General features: G+C 38.6%; 1 pseudogene; it reads left to right on the plus strand.

Annotated features, from left to right (window-relative positions):
* Positions 1-4,142: 4,142 nt before the first annotated feature.
* LOC149153339 (ubiquitin-conjugating enzyme E2 22-like) overlaps positions 4,143-27,338 on the plus strand; it is a 42,354-nt pseudogene continuing 19,158 nt past the window's right edge.

A 27,338-nucleotide genomic window follows, 5' to 3' on the forward strand; every position in this document is an offset into this window, starting at 1 on the left:
CAAGTCTGCCACCTTACTGATCACAACGCACCGAACACAGCATTCAGGAAGATTTACTACTGTACGTAAAGTCTTTGGTAATTTCTCTTTCATATATCACTAAGGTGTATATTGCAATTTTGTGATTTGTCTGGTAAACCCTCTTGTCTAGAGTCTCTAGAGTAGTCACTTTCGTTCCTTTTCGACTCTTTAAAAGTAAAAGGATCATCTAAGCACTTGTCCTTTTAGGCTCATTAAAAATCGAAGGCGAATAGAGTCATCTTTTGGTTTTTCTCGACTCTTTAAAACTAAAAAAGAGAAGTTGTGTTCCAGTGTTGTTAAAAATTAATTGACCATGAATAACATCCTTATTCCTTAGTTGAGTTTAAGTTGATAAAGTAATCCGTAATCGTTTGACCATGAATAACATCATTATTCCTTAGTTGAGTAATTTGATAAAGTAATCTGCAATCATGGAGGAAAGTCAACCCAAACCCCGTCGTTCATGGAGAACAGCGAGTCAACCGCCTTTGCCTCCCGAAGGGACACCAATTCGGGCAAAGCAGTCTCATTTAACTGAGTCTAGTACATCAAGAACTGTTAGGCCCCTATACTACTAGTGTAACCCCTTATTGTTATTAGTACAACCCACTTATTATATTGATGTACCCATGTAGTGCCCATATTGTTACTATTGTGCCCCATAGAAGCCCACTATTGTTATTATTGTGCCCTTACATTATTATTGTTATGTCGGCTCTAATTATGTTATGACCCCTTAAACTCCTATATGTAGAAAGGAGGTCTTTTCATTTGTATCATGCAAGAATTGTTCATTTATGTAATGTAAAGGAGGTTGCCCCCTCGAAGAGGCTGAATTATAAGGCATTGATCTATCTTTTCTTGAGCTGGTTTCATAACATTTGGTATTAGAGCTTTGGATTTCGCTGCTCCAAATAGGTCATCGTGTCATTTTCGCTATAACTATTTTTCTGCGATGTTTCAGAAGTGAAAACAAAAACCCATTTGAGAAGAATTCACACTAAAGCTTGAGTCCGAATTTCAGAGCTTTTCGCACTATATTTGCGAAGATATGATCTGAGGAAGTTTGTCTTTTTGCAGACTCCTGAATTACATTCCAAACAGGTGACCTGGGGAAAATTGTCATAACTTTCTCTCTGAGCATCAGATTGAAATTTTGTAAGAAGGTACAGAAAGAGGACGGACTTTAGTTTCTTGTAGATATTTTTTAGAGCCAAAGGTAGAAACAGTGACACGTGGAACTTCATACAAGTTCACTCTTCTGGAAAGGTCTATAATCAGGTCATCTTGGGAGATTGTGCATAACTCTTTCTTGGAGAATCCAATTTGGATCAGACTGGTGGCATTGGAAAGAGGACACAAAGGACTACTACAGGTCACAGTTTCAGAACTTAAAGATCCGAAAATACAGAGTTACAGTCATTTCAAGATCGAGCTCCTAAAATCAAGAAAAAACAAGATGAGGAAGTTTGATGGCAAGGATCCTGTAAATTGGATACTTTAGATGGAGCAATATTTTGATCTACATGGTGTACTACTGTTACAAAAGGTATGTATTGCATCTTCATATTTAGAACCGGATCAATTTTTATGGTATGAAGGGCTTTGTTCTCGTAAACAACTTGTTACGTGGTCAATTTTCACGAAGGAAATGATAGCACATTATGAGGATACAAAGAGCAACACCTTCTTTAGAGCAACACCACAACAATTGGAAAGAGTAAAAGGGCTTTGTGACATAGTGGAAAGCAAAATTATGGAAACCAGGAAGCATACCCCTCACAACTATAAAGATGGAAGTGTTGTTTCTCCTAGCCTTCCACAACCTACAAGGGTTACACCACAACAATTGGAAGAAAAAAGAGAAAAAGGGCTTTGTTACAATTGTGATAGCAAATGCAATAAAGGTCATAAGTGTGCTGAGAAGAAATTATTTTACATAGAATATGAAGAGGAGGAAGAAAAGGATCAAGAAACGTCAAAAGAAGAAGATATACACTAGGACCCCACCCCAGAGAAAGAAGAAATGAATCAGAACATATCTTGTAAAGCATTGGCAAGAATTACCACTCCTAAAACTCTCAAGATAGAAGGACATATCAAGAAGAAAAAGGTGCAAGAAGTGAAATATCACATCGAGAAAGAAGAAATGAATCCAACCATATCTTGTAATTCATTGGTCGAAATTACCACTCCTCAAACTATCAAGATAGAAGGACATATCAAGAAGAAAAATGTTCAAGAAGTGAAAGATCACATCGAGCATCAAGAAATGAATCAGAACATATCTTGTAAAGCATTGGCAAGAATTACCACTCCTCAAACTCTAGAGATAGAAGGACATATCAAGAAGAAAAAGGTTCAAGCAGTGAAAGATCACATTGAGCATCAACAACAAGTTCTCCAAATTTTAAAGGATAATGCCACTTCGGTGCAAAATCAAATGAAACAAGAGGTAGATCAACATCGTTGTGAAAAATGTTTTGATGTAGGTGATTGGGTATTTTTACTGCTACATCTCAAGCAAGCTATTTATGAGAAGGAAATGTTGGCAATACTGCATGCACTGAAAAAATGGCGACCTTATCGAATGGGAAGACTCTTCAAGGATGAGGATGTGGAAGCATTGTTTCGTGCTATTTCTATTATCCAACCAGATTGGGTAAACAAAGCAAGGGATGAATGGAAGAAGGAAGAAGAAGTATGGCCACTTATTCAAAAGTTGCAAAAGATCCCAATTCAAACAATATTGTCAGAAATTGAAGAGGAAGGAAAAATCATATTGGAACCTGGAGCAGTCACAGAAACAAGAACCCAACAGCTATGAAATCGATCAATTTTAGAGTATCTCATCAAGTGGAAGAACTTACCCGCTGAAGATTCCACATGGGGGGACAAGAATTTTATACAGAAGCATCAAGAACTACTCAAGCATTGAGGACAATGCTTTTTGAAAGAGAGGGGCATGTTAAGCCCCTATACTACTAGTGTAACCCCTTATTGTTATTAGTACAACCCACTTATTATATTGATGTACCCATGTAGAGCCCATATTGTTACTATTGTGCCCCATAGAAGCCCACTATTATTATTATTGTGCCCTTACATTATTATTGTTATGTCGGCTCTGATTATGTTATGACCCCTTAAACTCCTATATGTAGAAAGGAGGTCTTTTCATTTGTATCATCCAAGAATTGTTCATTTATGTAATGTAAAGGAGGTTGCCCCCTCGAAGAGGCTGAATTATAAGGCATTGATCTATCTTTTCTAACTTTTCTTGAGCTGGTTTCATAACAAGAACTCTTGGTTCTTCATCTGGGTTATTTGAAACATTTGTTTCAACAGCTACAGAGACTCCAGTTACTCCAATTAACTCTGGTACATCCGTTCCTAAAGAGGAAGTTTCACAGTTACCTGAGGACATTAACACTGATCCTAGTGTAACAACAACCGAGGTTGTCCAACAAAAAGTTGATACTCAATTTGAAAATTTTCAACCAGAAAGTACTTCTGAACTTGAAACAACTCCATCAAGAGTTGGTCCAGAATCTATCCCAGTTTCAATAGAAGTTACATCTGAACTAGAAGTTTTCCAGGAACCTCCCTTTGAAACTGTTGTTCATTTACCTGAACATCTGGACTTCAAATTTCAACATTTAGAAGTTGTTAACCCTCTGACATCAGTCAATGTTGAAACTACACTTTCATCAACACTAGAAATCTTTTATGGACCTGACGGTCAACCTCTTTCACCAAATTTGATTGCCATAGAAGAGATAGTAGAGGATACCACACCTGGAACCCTGTTTCACTTTGGAACTGGGATTAATCTTTATCCTGCTACTCCTAATTACTTTGCTTCATCTGATCCTACTTCCTTGCAAGTTCCCGTCGAATCTTTAGCACAACTTTTGGGCCAGTTAACTATGGCTGAACAACCATCAACATCCAAGATTGTATCATTTGATGTAGCTGCAGTAGAATCTTCTGTTATATCTCCTTTGATGTTTTCTGCCACACCTGAGTCGCACCTATACGGTGAATCGTCTGTCCCGGTTGGTTACCAATCATTGTCTGGAACCCACTCAGGGGTTGCTTTTGCACCATGATCAACACCCATGTACTCGTTTGGAACTCAACCTGTTTTTTCTCAAATGGGAACTCAACAATTTGATCTTGCACATCAGTATCAAGTTGGGAAATCTAGTCATCAAAGACCAGTGTACCCATTAAATACTAGATTGCCACCATATGGAGAGCAATATGCTTATTCACCGTATCCTCCCTATTCTCGAGGACAACCATATGGTAATTTCCCACAATATTCAAGTCAACCTGGAATTAGAGTTTGTCAACGACAACCAGTAATGCCAGAACAACCAAGGCTTGTGTATCCAACACAACCAATGCAAACCATGTCAAATATCCATAATACACCTATTGTTACTACTGTGCCACAGTCACAAGCTCAAACTGTTGTATCTCAACCGGTACAAACTGATCCTTCTTCCTTGCAACCACAAGTTTCAAGTTAAGAGGTTCAAGTTTCCCAGGTTGTTATACGGCAACCAATTATTTCTAAAGCCCATCAACAACCTTAGGTTAGTATACCTTTATCTGGAATGACCCATGCTTACACTGGTACAATTGATCCACAACTTGGTCAATCTTTCATTACTGGGTAGCAATAGTTCGTTTAACAACCATGGCTACCGAAATTCCAACAATCCCAATTCCACCAGTCCCAACCCTAGTTTGGACTCGGTTCACAAGCTCAAACTAGTTTTGGTCAATATCAAGCTTACCAAGGACCTGGGCAACAAGGCTTTGTAGGTTATGGACAACCACAATTCCAATCTGGTTATCAACAACCACCTTATACTGGTTTTATCCAACAACCTTACTAAGGTTACCAAATGCAGATGCCCTATCTTGGTATGCAAAGACCTATTGCACAGGTGATTCCTTCTTATCTTGGGTATGCTCAACCTGACTTGAATCGACAGTTGCCATTCGTAGAAACTCTAGAATTACTAGATTTAAATAGGCTCACTAATGATCCAATTTCATATGCGCCTTGGTGGCCGGGGATTCCTCATAAATTACCATCTGATATTCCAAAGTTTAATGGAAATCCTGGAGAAGACCCATCGAATCATGTTATGAACTTTCATCTATGGTGTTCATCCAATACTTTGAATGATGATTCGATTAGACTTCGTCTTTTCCAAAGAACGCTTACTGGTCCAGCTGCTAAATGGTACATTGAATTACCAAGAGCTTCTTTTGATAACTTCACCATTTTAGCCACTACCTTTTTGACCCACTTCCAGTTACCTATTAGATACGAGACTGGAACAGAACTCTTGACCAACTTTAAATAGACTACCTCCACCCATATATCAGATCATATTCATGAGTGGTGGCGTCGTCATTGAATGGTTAAGACATATGTTCCTGATCAGATTTTAGCTGAGTGGTTCATAAAATCCTTGCTGCCATCAATCACCGAGGACATGGCAAAAGGAGGAGTTGTCACCGAAGAGCAAGTCATCACTCGTGCCTAGTATTTGGATTTGATTTACATACAATTTGACATGCTCTATGATAAAATTCCTGATGCACCTAGACCAGCCTTTACTGTTCCACCACCTCCAAAATTGAGTAGGGACTCTCATGTCGGCGATGGTGTGATTGGTTCTTCAAGCACATAGGTGGAAAGAGGACCATCTAGTCAAACTCTTGCTATCTCTAATCAAACTGCAAACACATTAGAAAACACTCTTGCCTAAGAGATTAATGTCGTGTCATCTGACAAAGGCAAGAATCAAAAGAAACCAAGAGGTAAGAAAAAGGGGAAGAATAGCAAAAAGAAACAGGAAAATTCCACTCTTGGGAAATCATCTGATTCCCCTACCACGGCTAAGAAACCTCATTATCCATGTTTGATATGTAATGATGAACATTATACAAGAGACTGTCCACATCAATCTGAGGTCTTTAAGCTTCTAAAGACTTCAAATACATCAGCAATGTTGACAGATTCATTTCCAACCCCAAAGACACATTTGGTTGCAACCGATAAAGCTTCCACATCTCAAGTACTCATGTTATCCATCGCAAATCTACAGAACAATGTTTTTGTGTCAACAAGGAATAAAGATTATGGAAATTTGTCGTAGTTGAATAACCAGGCTACTGATCAACCTAGTACTTCAACCTCGACTTCACTAGAAGTTATTACACCAATTGTACCTGAATTGATGATAAAGCCACCAAAGGGAGTTGTACACAAATCAACATTCAATCCTCGTGCTCGAGCAGCTCAAAACTATAATATAGTGGAAGATCTGGCTCAATCACCTTCCGCTATGTCGACACTCGAGGTGTTGCAAAATTGTCCCTCCTAGAAACAAGCTTTATTATCAACAATAGGTGGAATAGATCCTACAGATTCAAATCTTGCGGTTTTTAACCATGCGGGATATACACCACAGTTACCGGCGCCATTAGCTTTCCTAATACAAGTAAAAGCTCCCAATAAAAATGTGCACTGTACTAATATTGATGAGGGGGCATCTACTTGCATTATGTCTATGAGCTGCTGGAAAACTCTTGGTTCACCGCCCTTGTCACGAGCACCAACTACATTAAAATCATTTGATGGAAGAACATACACTCCATATAGAATTTTGAGTAACCTGCAAATTGAACTAGGGGGAAAAATAGACAATGTTGAGGTCGAGGTAGTTGAAGGACTCCTTGATTACAACATTTTACTAGGAAGGCCTTGGGTATATGCTATGGCCGCTGTTGTTTCCACATAATTTCGAACGATTGCATTTCCCTTCAAAGGTGGAATCACAGTCATTGATCAGCTAGCCTTCTTTGCCAATAGTTCACAGGCTACGGGAAGCATTCCGTTGATACACATAAACTCACCATCACTTCAAACTGTTGGAGTAGGTCTCTTTAAAGATCCTTCCCTGATGGGCCCTTTTACCTTCCTGTCACCATCTGGTTTCGCAGAAGTGGCAAGAGTGGAAAATTGCAACATGATTACTTCTGCATCATCTGATTTTAAGAAGATTTCCAACTACTTTGAAAGTGATGGTTATGGCGAGGCAATGCCGCCAAGCCCCATTGAATCATTATAGCAATCAATCTTTTGGGCTTGTGCGGAAAACCCTAATCCGCACTCAACAATTGCATGGGTAGATAGGTCATTAGAATATGGTACCTCTTCAGATCCTTTTTCACGTATACATTCTATGGATGAAGGAATTGTCCAATCAATGATGATAGGAGAGATGGTGTGGGAAGATTATCATCATCGTTCCCACCTTCCAGATGATAATGAAGATTACTCAAATGAACTCAACCACCCATCGATTGTTGATTTCTCGTTGAATTCTGTAAATACTGTAGAGTCTGAGCATAATTTGTCTAACATAGAAGAAACAATTTCTATAAACATTTCTACCAAACCTAACATTGTAGAAAACACTTATGTCAGAAAATCTTGTTCTCCATTGGAAGTAGAAAATTACTGTGCTCTTTTTTGTGAATTTCGAGATGTCTTTGCATGGTCTTATGAGGAGATGCCGGGCATTGACCCAAGCATTGTTGAACATGAGATTAAAATGTACCCTAATGTCAAACTAATACGATAGCGGCTTCGACCTGTTCATCCTAATAAAGTTGCCGCCATTAAAGTAGAGGTTGAAAAACTTTTGCGTGCTGGATTCATTTTCCTTGTACCTCTTACTGATTGGGTATCTAATATTGTTCCAGTGATGAAAAAACAAGGGACAATTCAAATGTGCATCGATTATAGGGATGTAAACCAAACATGTCCAAAGGACAACTATCCTACACCTTTTATCGACCAGATTATTGACGAATGTGCCGGATGTGAAATTTTTTCATTCATGGATGGATTTTCTGGCTACAATCAAATCAATATCTGCCCATAGGACCAATCAAAAGTTGCCTTTATATGTCCATGGGGCACATTCACTTATCGAAAGCTACCTTTTGGTTTGAAGAATGCAGGGGCTACATTTCAGAGGGCGATGAATTATGCCTTCCATGACATCAAACACATTGTTCAACCCTATCTTGATGATTTACCTACTCATTTGTGAAAACGAATTGATCACCTGCAACATTTGAGGGCAATATTTTTACGATGTCAACACTACAAAATAAGACTCAATCCACACAAATGTGTGTTTTGTGTTGGCTCTGGTCGATTGCTTGGATTCGTAGTTTCAAGAGACAAAATTCGACTCGATCCCATAAAGGTTCAGACAATCCTTAACATGCCTCCACCTTCAAATTTGTTACAGATATAGAGACTTCGAGGAAAGGAAAACTTTCTGAGGTTCATTCCAAACTATGCTATATTAGCTAAAGGTTATACACATCTATTAAATAAAGGGGTACCCTTCCATTGGGACCAAGTTGCGCAAGCTTCTTTTGATGCTCTCAAAAATTCCCTGATTAGAGCGTCATTAATGTATGCCCCAAACTATGAAAAAGACTTTTACCTGTATCTCGCCGCTGCAAATACAACCATTGGTATGGTTTTAGTTCAATAAGAAAGTGGAACTGAACATCCTATTTATTATTTTGAGTCGTAATCTCAATGATACAAAAAGAAAATATTCATATGTTGAAAAGTTAGCCTTGGCAGCCATTCAAGCCATACAGAGATTTCGTCACTACATCCTCCTTCGCAAAACTACCATTATATCAGATTGGAACCCTATGACATACATTTCTAAATGGATAGTTATATTGCAGGAGTTTGATTTAGAGTTCATCAAATCTAAATCAAAGAAATATCTTGTCTTTTCCGAGTTACTTTGTGACCTTCCCTCATCCTCCAATGATTTCACATAAGAAGCATCAATCTTGGATGAGTCTCTGTTTCTGATTTCGTCAAGTGATCCATGGTATGGAGATATACTGGTCTATCTCCAGACCCAAGATTTTCAGCCTAATACCTCTCGCTCTAAACAACGACGTACTCGATACCAAGCCAAATATTATCTGATCATTGGTGATACACTTTATCGTCGTGGTGTCGATACAATCTTACATAGGTGCCTTACTCATGAGGAGGCGAAAATGTCATTCAGGTGCTTGTGGGGGGCATTTATCTGGTTACGAAACTGCACAAAAAATTCTACGAGCAGGTTACTTCTGGCCATCCATATTCAAAGATTTCATTCTTGCAGCAGTTGCCATGCTTGCCAAATTTTTAATCGTAAAACCAGATTACCACCTGCACTGCTACATCCAGTTGTTGTTGTTGGCCCATTCACAAAATGGGGCATTGATTTTATGACATGTAACCCCACCTCGGCCAGGGAGCATGAGTATATTATTGTCGTCATTGACTATTTTACCAAATGGGCTAAGGTGATGCCTACATTGAAAAATAGTGGCGAAACGGCTGCTTTTTTTTTTTTTAACCATGTGGTTTCTAGGTTTGGTGTACCACAAGCTATAGTTACAGATCATGGATCACATTTTCACAATCACATGATGATCAAATTAACTACCAAATTAGGACTGTCACATGATAGTTCTACTCCATACTACCCGCAAGCTAATGGACAAGTTGAGGCTATCAACAAATTCCTTAAGCACATGTTGCAAAGAATGATTGGAGTCCATAAACGGAATTGGCATTTAATCCTGTACTCGACTGTGTGGGCATATCGAACCTTGGTAAGAAATGCGACTAGATTTACACCTTTTCATTTGGTCTTATGGTTTGGAAGTAGTCTTACCAATCCAATGTGAAATCTCATCCCTCAAACTCATAATTGACCTGCTACCTGACAGTTCTGAAGAAGAAGTGTGTTTCTTGGAATTAATCCATATGGATGAAACCTGTCGTGATGCCGCATTGGCTAACGAGGCACATAAGAAATTCATCAAGGAAAAATATGTCAAGACTGTTAAGCCTCGTGTCTTCCCAGAAGGTGACCTGGTCGTGCTTTACGATCAGGATTCTGACAAACTAGGAGCAAGAAAATTTGAACCATTATGGATGGGCCCTTATATCGTTAAACATGTGTTGACAAAAGGGGCCTACGAGTTAGTGGATTATGATGGGATTCCATTGTCGTAGCCCCGAAATGGGTTGTATCTTAAACGTTACTATGCTTAGCTAAGTGTAGTAAAACTCATTGTACATATGCTTTAATTGCATTTTTGTGTGTTAGTTTTCTTTTAGAGTTCTTATTTGGTTAGGTAATCCACTTCACATTTGTTGTAGATGTCGGATTTTTCGGAACCATTTGTTGGGTATGCCGACGAAGCTAGTCGTAGTATGTAGAACCTATCTTCTATAGCATGGGCCATTTTCGCTCCTAGCGGCGAGTTAGTGAGTTTCAGAGGGATATGTATTGGTCGATCGACAAACAATATCACTAAGTATAGTGCATTGGTTGAACTCCTCTCTGATGCCATTTCACATGGCATACGCTGGATCATTGTTAGGCTAGACTCACAACTGGTTGTACTACAACTTACTGGCTTCTATACCATCTGAAACCCAACAATCCATCGCATTTTCCTTAGAGTTTGTATTTTGGAAAGGTATTTTGAATTTATTCAATATCAACATATTTCCAGAAGTTTAAACACATTAACTGACTCTCTAGCAAATTATGTGTTAAATAGACATTTGTGACATTTGTAAAGTAAACATTTTTTCAACATCATTTGAATAGGATTGCATCACTTAAGCATAATAAAACTTTGAAAGTCAAATAGATAGCTGTAAATAGGTTTTACAAATAGTTTTGTGTCCAAGACAAAAATCAGTCATCTAACCCAAAAAACTCGAAAAATATGCAAAAAATATCCCAATAGACTAGTGCTGCAGATGATAACAGGTCACAACCTATGCTATCATACGCAGGAGTCTCATCCAATGACTCAGCACACCAATAGTATGGCACTGCAATCACATAGGAAGCTCCTCAATCCAGACATCCAAAATACCAAGGGTCAAACCCTCTATGTGATCCTGCAGCTCAGCCAAGGTCTCTGCCAAATCCAAGTCTCTGAGAATTGCCCTCCCAACAACTCTCTGAACTGGTGCACCTGCCTCCCGTCGATGTACCATAGGTCAAATGGATCCAACATTTGCATGCATATACAAGTTTATTTAGTCTTGGTAACAATTGAAAAACACAAAAAAGTAAAAACTTCAGAAAGAAAAACATTGTGGTCAAAAAATTTACGAATGGCGCTGCACTGCGCCCCAGCTGGCAACACCAGATCTGGATCACCACAAAAGTCCATCTCTGAATATGGATATTTTAAGAAGGCCATCTCCTGACGGTCGAACCACTCGAAGCAAGCAGAGGAAAATGAGATCAGTGACTGGTCGGCATGTCTAGCCATAAGGTCCACCCACCTATGCATCCGTGGGGCTCTAGGTCCAGGAGCTCTTAGTGAAATGTGCTGTGGCTGCATGAGAGGGATTCTCCCCAAGGCAAAGAAAATTAGGATAGATCCATAACCAAGTTTTTTGTCTTTCCAGTCTTCACCTTGGTCAGTTGTTCCCTCATAGATGGAAGAATTGCCTCACACAAGTTGAATACCTTTGGTTCCAAGCACTCTAAAGCATACTGCATATAAGATATATATGCCAAATGCAGAGTGGCACTGCCAGCCAGTTTGGCAAGGGTGAAAAGGACTGTTCTCAATGGAAGATCACTAACATCTCAGATATTAATCTTTCCATCTCTGCTGGGTTGAGATCCTTCCCAACAGAACCGACGAATATAATCTCTCACTGATTCACCTCCTCTGGTGAATCCTGATAATTAAATGGGCACACCTTTCTTCGATAAACTCGTTAGAAAGTAGATATCCTCGATGGTAAAGGGGATAAATTTGCCCCTAATATGAAAAATCTGGTTAGTAGGATCCCAAGAATGAACAAGATACTGTAGCAGTTCAATTTGTTGTCGCATGCTGGATAAGAGAAGATACTTCAGTAACCCACAGTTCCTTAAGGCATCAATTGCGCCTTGGTCATTTAAGGCAATAATGTCTTATTCTTTGTGCTTTCGTTCTCTCCGTATTATGACCAATTTGATCCGATGAAAGTCTGAAACACAACCATTAGACAAATTAGGATCCAATTTTTGCAAAAAACAGTGGAAGATTTGGGAGAAAACAACTGTCAATTTTTGGCTTTTGCACCCATCGCACCCTCTCATTAGAGACAGTGCATTACATTGCATACTACCTTTTAGGTACATGCAATGCAGTGCACCTTTCGATATAGGAAGGGTGCGCTGATCCAGAGGGCACAAAAATGAAACCCTACGGGCCTCAAAAACCAAATTTTTTTGCTTAAAATTGAAAATGAATGGAATGAAATGGAAGAGCACTAGGATAGCTCCTACCCGGTCTTGACGGCACGAGAAACGATCCACAAAATCCTCCACAATCAGCTGGTGAAGTTTGGGGTAAAAAACTACTTTAGAGCTCCAAAATCAAATGGTAAAACTAAAATGGTAAAAATGAATTAGAAAACTTGTTTTTATGTTTATTTTGCATATTAATGAAAGTAAATATGGGTTTCTATTCATTATTTCAATGAATATATATTTTTAATCCTCTTTGATGAAGTTTTTGAGCAGGTCTAACAACTGAAAGTAGAATCAAGTGTACTAAAGGGTAAATTGGACATCTTTGACCACAAAGAAGACTTTTGTTTCTTTTCAAGCTTTGTTAAAAACAAAAAGAAACCCCCATAAAGTCATCTTTAAACTCTTTTTAGACTCTCTAAATATGAAAAGATTGTCGAGCGCTTGTCCATTCCAGCTCATTAAAGGATTGGAAACGACATCTCTCTTGTATTATTTTATGCTTTTTCGGACTTGAGAGATTATTTTACGAAAAAGAACTTATAGAGTTTTCTTTTCATCCCTTTTCAAACTCTCTAAACATGAAAAGGACCGAGTTATCTTTGTCGTTGAACTCGTTAAAATATTAAATAGCAACAAACTTGTCCATCTAGACAAGGCTGAGTTTCACCTTCGCTAGACTCGTTAAAACATCAAATAGAAATGGGTTCACTCGAAGGGTGAATTATAGAACAAGCATATGTTATCCTCCTCAAGCTTGATAAAAATAAAGAGCTACTGGTCAGCAATGACTGGGGAAAATGGGAAAAGTCGAGAAAATTTTATGGTAGCAAGTCGCTCTTGAACATGAAACTTCCACTTCATCTCTGTGACTATTTACATTGGGTCATTTAGCTTGATGGTTATCACACTGTTGGTCTATCACACCATCCATCACTTTTGTTTTGGGTCAACGCTACCAATTCATCTCAGTGTCGCTGATATGTTCAAGAGAAGTCATCCAGTTAAAATTCATTCATTGCAATACCATAAACCTTCATTTTCATGATCACCATCCCTGAACCTTGTGTCGTCAGTCGATTCTCATCTCCAAAAATCATTTACCTTGTTTTGTGTCGTAGATGTGGGATACATCAAGGCCCTCCTGCGACAAAGTTACTTCTTGTCAACATCAGCTCATCATCCAAGAAGTTGACTTAGAAACACCCCTTCAATGCCTTGAAGCTTGCATACATCAATGGCAGGTTTCTCGCTTCCGTCGATAGGTGACAACAATGGCCTTCGACCGAAAGACTTTGTATGGTGTTCGACATCAAATAATTTATTCACACCATGTGAAATGTATTGTAGTACCTTGAGGGTCATCATCATTATCGGTGATTCCTCTTGTCATCATCATTATCGGTGATTCCTCTAGCGTCTGTTAACAACTTACATCATGGGTTGGTAATCAGACGATGTCTCTCGATGTTCGACCTCAGAAAATCTATTCCATGGTTAGACTTGTACATTGAGTGAATATTGGACGAGATTGAAGACCCCGGATCTAGTTTCATCCATCCAGGCTACGATATATTTAGGAGTACCAAATCAAATGTACAATGGCCCTACAAAGATAGTCATCCTAACCATGGGTCTATATCTATAGAAACATGAATCTATATCTGTAGATGACCATCTGATTTATGTACATTTAATGAAAGTTTATAACATGATCATGGGTATGCCTCCCTCAGCTATTCATGAAGAAAATCAAATTATCATGATATATGTATTGTAATTGAATGGAGGTCACCTTCCTTTCGAAATCTCCTCTCCTCGTGATAAAGAATATCACCCGACATAGATATTTACGACTTCATGCTTTAGGGGGAAACTGTTACAGATCCATTTGGGCACATCAACCCCAACTTACGGATCGATGCTATTAGGGCCCATCAACCCCTAGTACAGTTGTTACATGCCCTAAAGAAGTTAGTCATCAGAATGCCTTACTCCCAAAGAAGTTCCATCACTGAAGACATCCAAAAACCACCTCTAAGAAGATCAGCGTAGGTAGGCCTTCCTTAGGGTGCGCTGCAATGCAAACCATGCATTAACAGGGTGCTATGCAGTGCACTTAGCCCCTCTTTGACCTGCGCTGGGTGAAGTTGAGCAAAGTTCCGTGAGGGTTTGAAGATTCCTTATCCATTGGAAGCCTCTAGAAGTTTCTCAAATGCCACATGCTCCTTTGAGTTTGCCTTTGGATGAGAAAGGGAATTAGGAAGCATCAACTCCCTATCCCTCCTTCCATGGAACTGATTTCTCAATTTAGAAAGGTATTCATTACCTCCATTGATAACATAACCTCCTTCACTCACCTATAAATAGATCACTCATCTAAGATATCTAGGCTGGAAAATATTGAGCTGTAAAGAGATGTTGGTGGTATGATATTAGGATTGAATGCAAGTATTGTGATATTGTTGGAATGTCTCGCTTTTCATGAGGTGAAGAAGGATTGAATTGGAAGGATGACACTAGATCGAACTCGCATTGGTTGTAATCTTTCCTCTTATCAATAAAGTTTTTCAAGATTTTTCCCTTATGCTTGTGTTATATGTTAAATGCATTCTTGTGTATATCATGTTTTTTATTCCATCCTATTTATAAACAATAGATCATTATGCTTTGATAGGTTTTCGTTTCTGTAATTTGTGCAGGTACTTCTCAAGCGATTTAAGTATGGGAAGGAGCAGCGAAATCGGTCAAGGGAGATAAGGAAAAAGTGGAAGTTACAAGTAGGTTCCATGTCCCTTATTTTATCTGTTGTTTATAGGAAAAATTAAGATTGCTTTGACTGTTGTTTCTAGATCAGCTACTAGATCTAGAGGGTTGGGCGTTTTTCAAAGAACACTAAATATCCCCGAAACAAGGGTCCAAAAAAATTCTCCCCGTGGTGCTGCCCCAAACCCTGTAGGGGGGGCTACCTACCCTCTCAAACCCCCTGGATAGGGGTGGTTGCCACCCCCTTGTGACCCCCCCGCTATGCAATTGGTGCAATGAAAGGGGGGTTCCACCCCCCCTCTAACCCCCCTGTAAACTACGTAGGATAGTCATGGAAAGAATATAACACAACCCAACACATAGGTGTTTGAAAGAGTTGAGATGTACACCAAGTGGAAAGTTAGAGAGGACACTAGCTACAAAGACTTATCTAATGATTGTTGTTGAATACAATGACATCTTTATGTATCATAGTTCTAGCCTTTGGGAAAGGCTGCGAAATGCTTCATGTGTTCATCATTTCTTCACATTATGGTTATGTTGGGTACATAAGCAATCTCATACTAATGTCAACATAAATTTCATCAGCAGAGAGGCATATCAAGATGTGAAAATTTCTTGCCATTTTGCAGTTTTGTTGATGAGATTCTTTTGAGATAATTACTCTAACTTTCCATGTGTTTTGCACCTGGCTGGGTCAGATGTACGTGAAAGCTTCTTTAGTAAAGTTGGTGGGATGGTTGGAGTGGAGAGGGCCTATGATTTCACTGACTTGCTTCATGTTGTTGGAAGCCTTAATAGAGTTGGTGAAGAAGAATCAAATCCCCAAGGGCTTCATTTTAATAAATCTCATAAGAAGCAAGAAGGAATTTGGAAAAGATTTCACCAAGGAACAATACAAAACATTGACATATTGTCGCAATATGATTCAATATCTTTAGATGCTAAAATTGTAGAAGCCCTTAAGATTGGATTGAAGGATGCACAAGACATTTTATCAACTCTTGGAATGCAACCAAAAAATTACACTCAATCTTCTTGGGGGGTTAAGCCATGTACATAGGATCAAAATTATCCAACATTCCAAATTATGGATGAAGTAGTTGATGATTCTCCACCATTTTGTTCCAACTCTATATTCCAATCTTCATCATCATTGGTACAAAATGAAATTCAATTGAAAATAATGGAAAGTGAGTGGAGACATGAGCTAGATGAAATTTTAGATTCCATTGACGAAAATGGAAGCAAAACGATAAAGTGAGTGGTGGTTCTTGATGGTAAGGATATGTTTAAAGCATCTTTGGTTAGTCAATTGAATGGAAATCCGACATTGTCCAAAGATAGGTTGACAAAGGTGAGAAATGGGGTCTACTTTAAGCGAGATGGGAAGGATACACAAAAGGGTGTTCCAATTGGCTTTGGAATTGGATCTGATTGTGGGGTGTTGTTTGAAAGAAAATCAATTCCCCCCACTGAATGTACTGCAAGAAAAGGTGTTTCTTGTGGAACATGGTACATTGGAAGGGTCCAAAGAATAAGGAAGAAGGATGGTAATAGGGTGTTTGATTACCATAATGAAATTTACCTTTTGGATAGTTTAGAAGGCATCGATCTTCAATTACGTTGGTATAGTAGAATAAATGGGCAATGCATGTATAAGTATGATTTGACAGATCATGATTTTGTACAACTTTAGCCTGTTATAGCAATCACAAGCTTATCATACAATGCTAGGAATGATACATACCAATTAGAAGAATGTGATTACAAAGTTTTTTCATATTTTGTGAAAAATTTGAACAAGTTAGATTTTAAAAACATTCTACTTTATCTTTCCTTATGTATTTCAATATGTTGGATCATTTATAAATAATTATGTATTTCCATTTATCCTTTTGTAGTTGTGTTTCATTCAAACGTTAATTTGGTATTTCCTCCATAAAAACAAGAGAATTACATACCTATATAACTATATGTACCCCTTACCTCAAAACATATATAGAATTTGGAGATAAGGGTACCCCTTACCTCAACACTTGTGTTGGATTCCTTCCACTATGGTTCCTATGAAGTTGGTCCATTTAATCATGAAAAACAAGAAGAGGTTGTTCCTTTTTCATGAGTATGTTTTTCGGATAAGTATGTGGTTATTCTCACTAATGTTAACGTTTTCCTTGATTTTTTAGATTAATGGTTTGCTTGCTAGAAAGGATAGCAAGGATATGATGACACGAGCTTTAATCAGGATGGTTTCTGCTCACTCAAGTCAACATATTTACACCAGATCAAAGTCTAACACATGAAGTGCATTTTATTTTGAATATTTATGTGGTAGTTGGATTTCCTATTTTTTAAATTGAATATATAAATCAGAGTCTGTAGTTCAAATGTGCCATCAGAGTCTTTTTGGAAGTTTATCCAAAATGAATCCTAAAACCTCTAAGTCTAACTCCTTAATACTATCAGAAAACATTATCGCAGCAAAAACACTAAGGAATGGTGGAAAAACTAAGTTTAGCAGAGAACGAAGTAACGTTGCACAGGAGCTGTCGGATCGGACCGATCAATGGTCCAGATCAAATCGGCGGATTGCATCGTGGGGTTTGGCGATATCGCATCAACGGAGTGTATTGGGGATGGCCCAAGGGGAAATGCGACTATGATTAGAGACACAACATGAATCGTTGATCGAGCTTGAAAATCAACAGCTGCGATTACACCATCGCATTGCAGGTTTCCAAGGGAAGGACTTGCCAAAGGCCCAAAGACATAGTGATATGCGATTACGACTTATCGCATCACAATATCGCATCGCAACATACAAAGGGGTGACAACAATGGACCACGATCATGTGATATGCGATGCACCGATATTGGTGATCGACAATCGGTGGAGGAATGGAACCAAACACAAAGGGGCCTATGCGCCATGCGATATGTGATCAGGGTGGACCCGAAATGAATTATAGATGCAGCTGTACAAAATTTGAAGTCCGATGGTATGCGTTTTTCCTATGTATTTCTATGTATTCTCACTATGGACCAAATACAAAGGGATTATGACCGTAGTGCTTGCGACTTGTGATAGCGATACAACAACGGACCCGATAGGATTCTAGGTCAGATTCAATATCATTTGAAGTCCGACTTGGTGGAAAATCTCACTGTTTGGTGTATTTTTTTGTGTAAACAGAGAAACGTATTCCTGGGGATTTCACCAACACCAATGGTCCTTTCCATTTGAAAACAGGTGGCCACCATACCTTAGAGCATTTTGTAATGCTTGTTAAACGCTCAAGAAGGAGATGAAGGGATAGTAGTCGGTAACCAGAGAGCCTGAAGAGGGAAGGCGAATAGACAAGGCCAAGAGGCTTAAAATCCATTCAATGAAAGAACAGAGGACATGAGAGGCCAGTTGAAGATAGTCACAGAGAGACAGCCAGAGAAGGAAGTCATATTGAGACATATTGAATAGAGGAACATGATAGGGGGAGAGTATGTGCACTCTTTTAGACTTGAGGTTTTTCGAGTAAATTCCTCTTTGATGTCACTGTTGGTTGAGACTCTGTTTTGAGCTCACTCTTGTAATAATTTGTTGTTAAAGACTTAATATAAAGGTCGATACTAAAAGCTGGACCAGGATACGTAGCCAGGAAGTCGGGTGAACTCCTTAATTATTTGTTGTGTTGATGTGTGTGTCTGTCATGTTTTCTGACTGTTGATTGTCTATATTATTCGCAATCTTTTCGATCCATTGCACTAATATAGGCATTCCTGCACATGAGTCCATAATACCTTAATATTGATTTAAGATCTCATTTTTAGATCAAGTGGCATCAGAGCATTTGGTTTTGGCTTTGTTAAGGTTAGACAAGCTTGTGTTGGATTTTGAATGCTAACTAGATTAAAGCTCAGACAAGGAGAAGGAGAACTTGTTGAGACTAATCCAGAGATTGGAAGAGTCTATTCTCAGAGGAGAATGGTAGAAGAAACTGCATTGGGATCAGAATCTCAATTTATAAAAAGTTTTAAGGCACTTCAAGCCATGGTGGAAGAGATGTATCTGGAATTTAAGAAGGGTCAAGGTGAAAGCACTTCAACACCCAAACCAGACAAAGGAGTAGAGGAACATTTTCTAGTTTCCCCTCCAAAAGGCAAAGGGAAAGGTGAAATTCCAACTCCACCATCTCCTCCATCATCACCTTCGTCATCCTCATCATCTTCTAGCTCTTCTAAGAAGAAGAAGAAAACTTCCTTAATCAAATTAGATGTGAAGTTTGATTTGCCAATTTATGATGGAGAACTCAATGCAGAAAAGCTAGATAATTGGATAAGACAAATTGATGTATATTGCAGGGTACAGAACGTTGATTCAGAAAAGAAAAAGATTCAGCTGGCTAGCCTTCGACTTGGAGGAACTGCACTAGTATGGTGGGAAGGCAAGACACAAGCTTATCTGCAAAAACATGGTAAAATCATTTCTACCTGGAATGAATTTGTTTCTGCTATCAAAAAGCAATTATGTCCTTTAGCTTACATGCAGCAGGCAATGATGAGATGGAAAACTCTTCGCTAGTTGAAGGGTCAGAGTGTATAGAGTTATACTCAGGAATTCAGAAAGAGAGCTTTAACTCTAGGTATATCATTAGATTCACCTGAGACTTTATTGAAGTATATAGGTGGTCTTCATAGCTATTTAAAGCATACTATTCTCATGTTTAATCCCACTAGCTTAGATGATGTATTAGTTCAAGCCACACATCTAGAAGCTAGAGGTAAGAATGTAAACCCATAGGTTGGGGGAACATCTAAATATTCTGTAAGCAAGAGCAAGGAAAAGAAGAAACTGAAATGGAAGGAGAGGAAAGAAAACACTGTACAGAAGGATAAACCTTCATGCACTCATTGCAAGAAAGAAGGACACAATGAGGCACACTGTTGGCTTTTGCATCTCGAATGGAGACTTAAGAAGTTCGGTGGAAGGAAGAAAAAGAATGCTGCTGCTATTCAAAAGGACTCGGGATGAGATTCAGGCGATGAAACAACAGTTACAGCAACAGGTATTAAAGGTAAAGATTATGAAGCATCCATAAGTAATTCTGCACAATCTGTTGATAATGAAAGTAATGAGAGGGAAAGAAATGAGCTTTTTCATATTAGAGTAATTTCCAAGCATAATAATATTGATGCTTTATTTGATAGTGGATCACAAGTAAATTTGATTTCTAAAACAATTGTAAAGAAGTTGGTATTACAAACAAAACCTCATGAGAAGCCATATCCATTAGGTTGGGTGTGTGATAAAACAAAGCTACAAGTAACGAGACAATGTAAACTTAGGTTTGCTATTTGATCAACATTTGTAGATGAGGTTGAGTTAGATATAGTTCCATTGGATAAATGTGGTATTGTTTTGGGAAGTCCATACTTGTATGATAGGAAAGCTATTTTCTATAGAGCTGAGAATAAGTATCAACTCACTAAAGATGGAATATAATATATTGTAAGAGCTCATAAACTCAAAGATAACTATTATCTCATAAATTCAGGACAAATGAAAAGAATTGTGAATTCAAGTAAGCAATTTTTACTAATGGTTGTAAAGGCAAAGGATCCTGAAAAATATAATGCATTTGAAGGCTGTGATTCTAAATAGAAAGTTGATTTAGTTAAAGTTGTTTCAGAGTATGATGTTCTACTTCAAGAACCAAAAGGTCTGCCACCCAAGCGAGAAATAGTACATGATATTTGTTTGTAGCAAGATGCTCCATTACCTAACATTGGAATGTACAGGTTGTCAGCTTTAGAGAATGGAGAAATAAAGAAGCAAGTACAAGAATTTCTCGATAAAGGGTTTATACGACCAAGCACATCACCATGTGGATCTCCAATCGTGCTGGTGAGAAAGAAAGATGTTTCGTGGATAATGTTCATTGATTATAGAGCACTAAATAAAATAACGATCAAGAATCGTTATCCTCTTCCTCATATTGATGATTTATTAGATCAATTGAAAGAAGCAGTTTACTTTTCTAAGTTAGACTTGCGAAGTGGTTATCATCAGGTTAGAGTTGCAGAACATGATGCATGGAAGACTTCTTTCAAGACAAAACAAGGACTGTATGAATGGTTGGTTATGCCTTTTGGCTTAACTAATGCTCCTACTACATTTATGAGAGTTATGAATGATGTACTCAGAACTTTTATTGATGACTTTGTAATTGTTTATTTAGATGACATTCTTGTTTTTAGTAAGACATGGGAAGACCATGTAAAGCAGACTTTAGATGTTTTAAAAAGAGAAAATATCTATGTAAAGCTGTCAAAATGTGAATTTGGCAGAACATCTTTAAATTATTTGGGTCATATTGTAGGGGGTGGTGAATTGAAGATAGATACCTCTAAGGTTGAAGTCATTGTGAATTGGCCTAAACTCAAATCTGCTACAGAGGTTAGGAGTTTCCTAGGGGTAGCGCAATACTGGAGAAAGTTTATTGCTAACTTCTCATTGATTGCAACTCCATTACATGCTTTAACAGGATTGAAATAGGGGTTTAAGTGGGGAGGAAAACAACAGAAAGCCTTCGACACCTTAAAAGAGAAAATCAATACATCACCAGTACTAGCACTGCCAGATCTTCAACATCCATTTGAGATTGAGATAGATGCTAGTGACTATGCCATGGGAGTAGTGTTGATGCAACACAGAAAACCCATATGCTATCATTCTGAGACATTTACTTCTGCATTAGTTACTTATCCCACATATGATAAAGAATTGTATGCATTAGTACAAAGTGTGAAAAAGTGGAAACCTTACCTAATGGGTAAAGAAACAATCATACATACAGATCATCAACCACTTCAATATTTGCACTCACAAACTAAATTGCAACAATCAAGACATTATAGATGGATGGGTTTTCTACAACAATTTCATCTTGTCATCAGATATAAGAAGGGAATACACAATAAGGTTGCAGACATGTTATCAAGACCAATCATAAATGCATCTACTATACTTAAGCATAACTCAGTAATGCATGAAAGTTACATTGAACAATATGCTCAAGATGTATATTTTAAAGATGTATATGCAACTTTAAGTCAGGGCAAGGAAGTAGAAGAATTGGATTATTATGTAAAGGACCAACTCTTATATCATTTGGGAAAGTTATGCATTCCACAAACTGAAAGAGTTAACATAATTTGAGAAGCACATTCTTCTCTTATATTAGGTCATTTTGGTGTAAGTAAAACAGTTGCACAATTGCAAAGGTTCTGTTATTGGTCAAGAATGCATGAGACAATTTCTAGATATATCAAAGGATGTACAATGAGTGCTACAAGAAAATGAAGTAATAGAAAATTAGGCATGTACACTCCACTTCCAATTCCTTCTCGTCCTTGGGAAAGTGTTTCCATGGATTTTATTGGGGGATTGCCAAAGTCTAGGAAAGGTCATGATTATTTGTATGTTGTTCTGGATAGGTTCAGTAAAATGTGTATTTTGATACCATGTAACAAGTAGGTTACAGGTGAACAAACAACAATGTTCTTTTAGAATGTATGGGTTCATTTTGGGTTACCCACTTCTATTGTATCTGACCAAGATTCTCGATTTTTTGGGAAGTTTTGGTCAAGTTTATGGGAGCTGATGGAAACCAGGTTGAAGAAGAGCACAACATTTCATCCACAAACAGATGGTCAGACAGAAGTGGTCAATAGGACAGTGATTCAGTTGCTCAGAGGTTATTGTAGCAAGCATCCCAAGCTTTGGGATGAGCATTTGTGTTATGTGCAACATGCTTACAACCGTGCCAAGCACTCTTCTACTCAGAGATCTCCTTTTGAGACTTGTTTTGGTTTTATACCAAAGTCTCCCTTGGATTTTGTCTTTGGTAAAGACATAGCAATTGATGGACATAGTGATGTGGACAAAGCAACCAAGTTCATTTAAAAAATCAGGGAAATTCACCACGTAGTATAGGAACAACTGGAAAGAAGTCAATCCAAGTACAAGGCAAGACATGATAAGCATCGAGCTGAGCATAGTTTTCAAGTTGGTGATCAAGTTTCGCTGTACATCAGCAAAGACAGAATGTAGAGTAAAGGTAAGAAGCTAAAACCAATAAGGTATGGACCTTTCAAGATACTTGATAAAATTGGTGAAAATGCTTTTCGCTTTGATTTGCCAGCTTATATGCAGATCTATTCAGTCGTTAATGTAGAAAACTTGAGATTGTATGAACCTTCATTGATTGAAGATCCTGAGGAGCAAAGTCAGTTGCCTTCTATTAGGGATTTGTTGCCTGAGTATCTCAATGAGTTACAGGAGGACATAATTTTGGACAGGAATGTGAGGACTACGCGTCAAGGGGATGTTGAGTACCTGAGAGTGGGACTTAAAGGTTCAAAATCCAAGCAAAGCATGATGGATGGAAATTGGACAAGTGAGGGCGCAGTATCCTCACTTGCTAGAATGCTAAAACCAACTTTTGTTGGTCCAAAAGCTTTTTAGTGGGAAGGCATGATCTAAAATGGATCCTAAAACCTCTAAGTCTAAGTCCTTAATACTATCAGAAAATGTTATTGAAGCAAAAACACTAAGGACTGGCAGAAAAACCAAGTTCACCGGAGAACGAAGTAACGTTGCATAGGATTCGTCAAATCAGACCGATCAACGGTCTAGATCAAATTGGCGAATCACATCAGAGGGTTTGGCGATATCTGATTGGCAGAGTGTATCGAGGACGACTCGAGGGAAAATGCAACTGCGATAAGTGACACAGCACGAACCGTTGATCGAGCGCACAGATCAACGACTGCGATTACACCATCGCATTGTAGGTTTCCAAGGGAAGGACTTACCAAAGGCCCAAAGACTCAGCGATATGTGATTGCGACTTATCGCATCACAATATCGCATCACAACATACAAAGGGGTGATGAAAATGGACCGTGATCATGCGATATGAGATGCACTGATAGCGCCGATATCGACGATCGACGATCGACGGAGGAATGGAACCAAATACAAAGGGGCCTATGCACGATGTGATATGTAATCAAGGCGGACCCAAAAGGAATTATTGATGCGGCTGTACAAAATTTGAAGTCCGATAATAAGCGTTTTTCCTATGTATTTCTGTGTATTCTCGCTATGGACCAAATACAAAGGGATTATGACTGTAGTGCCTGCGACTTGTGATAACGATACAACAACGGACTTGATAGGATTCTAGGTCAGATACAATATCATTTGAAGTCCGACTTGACAGAAAATATCACTGTTTTGGTGTATTTTTCTGTGTAAACAAAGAAATGTATTCCCGGGGATTTCACCTGCGCCAGTGGTCCTTTCCATTTGAAATCAGGTGGCCACCATACCTTAGAGCATTTTGCAATGATTGTTAAATGCTTAAGAAGGAGATGAAGGGACGATGGCCAGGAACTAGAGAGCTCAAAGGCTGAAGGCGAATAGACAGGGCCGAGAGGCTTAAAAGCCATTCAATGGTAGAATAGAGGATAGGAGTGTCACACGGAATCTGTCAAGGGTGCGGACACGACTGACCTTCCTAGAAGTCTAAGACATTCTAATGACAAACAAGACAAAATGGAGTGATCTTTCTCTAAATACACCTTTTACAACATGAAAACTACAAGTGTTTAGGCTTACCTTATTCCAAAACGCTGTTGTTGAAGTCCGTTCTTGACGATCCGGATGAGCTCCTCCTTCAAGTCAATTCCTGCAACCACAAACAATCAAACAATTACCAAGCACTTGCATTTCATATAATAAAACATATATTCAACATGCAGACCAAGGAACACATGAAATAACTCATTAACACAAGCTATTGAGAAAAATAAACCAGTTTGTATTAATAACGAAACAAAGAAACTCTTACAACCTGGCCTTGGTGTTGTGCAAGTTCCTCCCAGGGTCCATCAAGGGTTTTCCTCTACTTTGACAAAGCTCACCCTCTCCCAAGTAGAATCAAGTGAAGACAATCTCTCCTCACAAAGGCTCTAATGGAAGACCTAAATCCTGCAGCATTTACCCAAAGAAAATGTATAGCTCCAACCTCTTCTCCTTCTGGCTCAATGCCTTTATTTATAGTGCTGTAAAGAGGTTATTCAGGTCCACTATCAATGGGATCATCCCCCTCTATGGGTGGGATAGCTCCCTTATTGATGGGATAAGTTCCCCCTTAATAGAGATACATGAACCAACTGGAGGCGCATCCATTTCATCAAACCGACCTCTAGAATGTTCTAGAAGTAACCACAAGTAACTTTTTCAAGATAAAACTCGCGCATTTTGCCTTTTACAGAGGGACGCACCTGTCCCTTAACATACAGAGCGTCCATGGACGCAGATTTTGTGAACATGGTCAGCGTCCCCGCAGGTAAGGCTAGAGAGAACCTGCGACCCCAGAGATAAACATAGTTTTTACAAGACTTTCTCTCTTCTTTGAGTTTGAGATGGATAACAGAGGCATGAGACTTGCCTAAGAGGGTAGCATGACTGTTGATTTGAGCCATACTAACTGTAAGTAGTTAAGGTGACATTTTTTAGTGTAACAGATTGCCCCCTAAAGTGCGAAGTCTGGAATAGAATAGGGTTTTGTAATTCTAGGAAGGGTGAAGCGCTTTATCATTTCAAGGATTGTCTTGTGGATGGCCTGGTTGGAACCTGCAATTTTCAACACAAAATACATGGATAAGATTATATCATCACTGAGGTAGGCATTCCCATACTCAGATTCAAAACTTTAACTAATGGACTAACTATTCTGATACAGGAATGATCTTGCAGTACATCATTTTTATAGACTCTTATAGACACAGTATGGACGCAGCCATCTGTTTATGATTAGTCTACATAGATAATGAATACAAAACTCCTCGCAACCTGGATGGTAGAAACTAGATCCAGGGTCTTCACTTCTACTTCCCGAATTGGTACGATTCTAGCCATGTGATTAAATGATTCGATGTCGAACATGGTAGAAACCACTTGATTACCAGTCAATGATGTAAACTGTTAACAAGCGTGAGAGAAACCACCAGTAATGTCAATGGTCCTCAAAGTACCAAGCACAACCCGTGAAATGTGAATAGATGTTTTGATGTCGAACACTTCACGGAATCCTCTGATCGAAAGTCAATGATGTAAACTGACGTCAAAGGCGAGAAACCTGCCATTGATGCATGCAGACTTCAAGGTACTGTCGATTCCTAAGTCATCTTTCTAGATAATGTGTCGATGTCGATAGAAAGCGACCCGTTGCAGGCAAGCCCGCAACACGAAATCATTGTTCAAGTTGAAGAAATGTTGCTGTAAGGACTGACTCAGGGATGGTCAAATGGATGACAAGTATTTTGCAGATGAAAGTTTTTGCTCGCAGACCTCTTGAACACATAACGACACGACAGATGGTTTGGTGACGAATAACTCAAAGTTGATCCCTGAACCTGGTTAAAGATTTTCAAAGTGATTTGGTCAACTGTGAGGTAAAAGATTTCCCAACCCAGGTGAATGAAAAGTGTCGTGTTCAAGAGCGGTAATAAAGTTTCTTCTGAGGCAAAAGGTGACAAATAGGTTCATTCTTCTCTTTTTTCCCCCACCATTTCTGGCAAGTACCTCTTTATTTTTAACAAGCTTGAGGAGGATAACATATGCTTGATTATAAGCTCATCCTTCGGACGAGTCCAACCTAGTTTAAATGCGAACCCTAGGAAGGAGTGGTTCGTTCCTGTTTGTAATTGAACAGGTCCTTTACTGTAAAAGTTTAACGAGCCCAGTATAGGAGAAACTCGGCGTTTTTCAATTTTAGAGAGTCTGAAAAACTTAAGGAAACTCCACGTTGAACTTTTTCGTATATTTGTGTCCCTCAAGCCCGAAAAAGTATAAAATAATACCTGGGGGAACCGCTTGATCTTGCGACCAAGGAGTACTTTCATAATAGTGTCATTGACCTGAAAAGTAAAAAGCGATCAAGGACACGTCGTTTTATTTCCTTATCGAGTTTGAAACGACAAAAACCCGGCAATCTTTTCCTGATTTTACGGTCAGAAAAGAGCTATAAGGGGACCGTCTTTTAATTCCGTTTTAACGAGTGTAAAAGAAAC

Source organism: Pinus tabuliformis, chromosome 9 (assembly GCF_031772625.1).
Source record: "Pinus tabuliformis cultivar Carrire ecotype Pingquan chromosome 9, CPIR1, whole genome shotgun sequence".
NCBI classification, from domain to species: Eukaryota; Viridiplantae; Streptophyta; class Pinopsida; order Pinales; family Pinaceae; genus Pinus; species Pinus tabuliformis.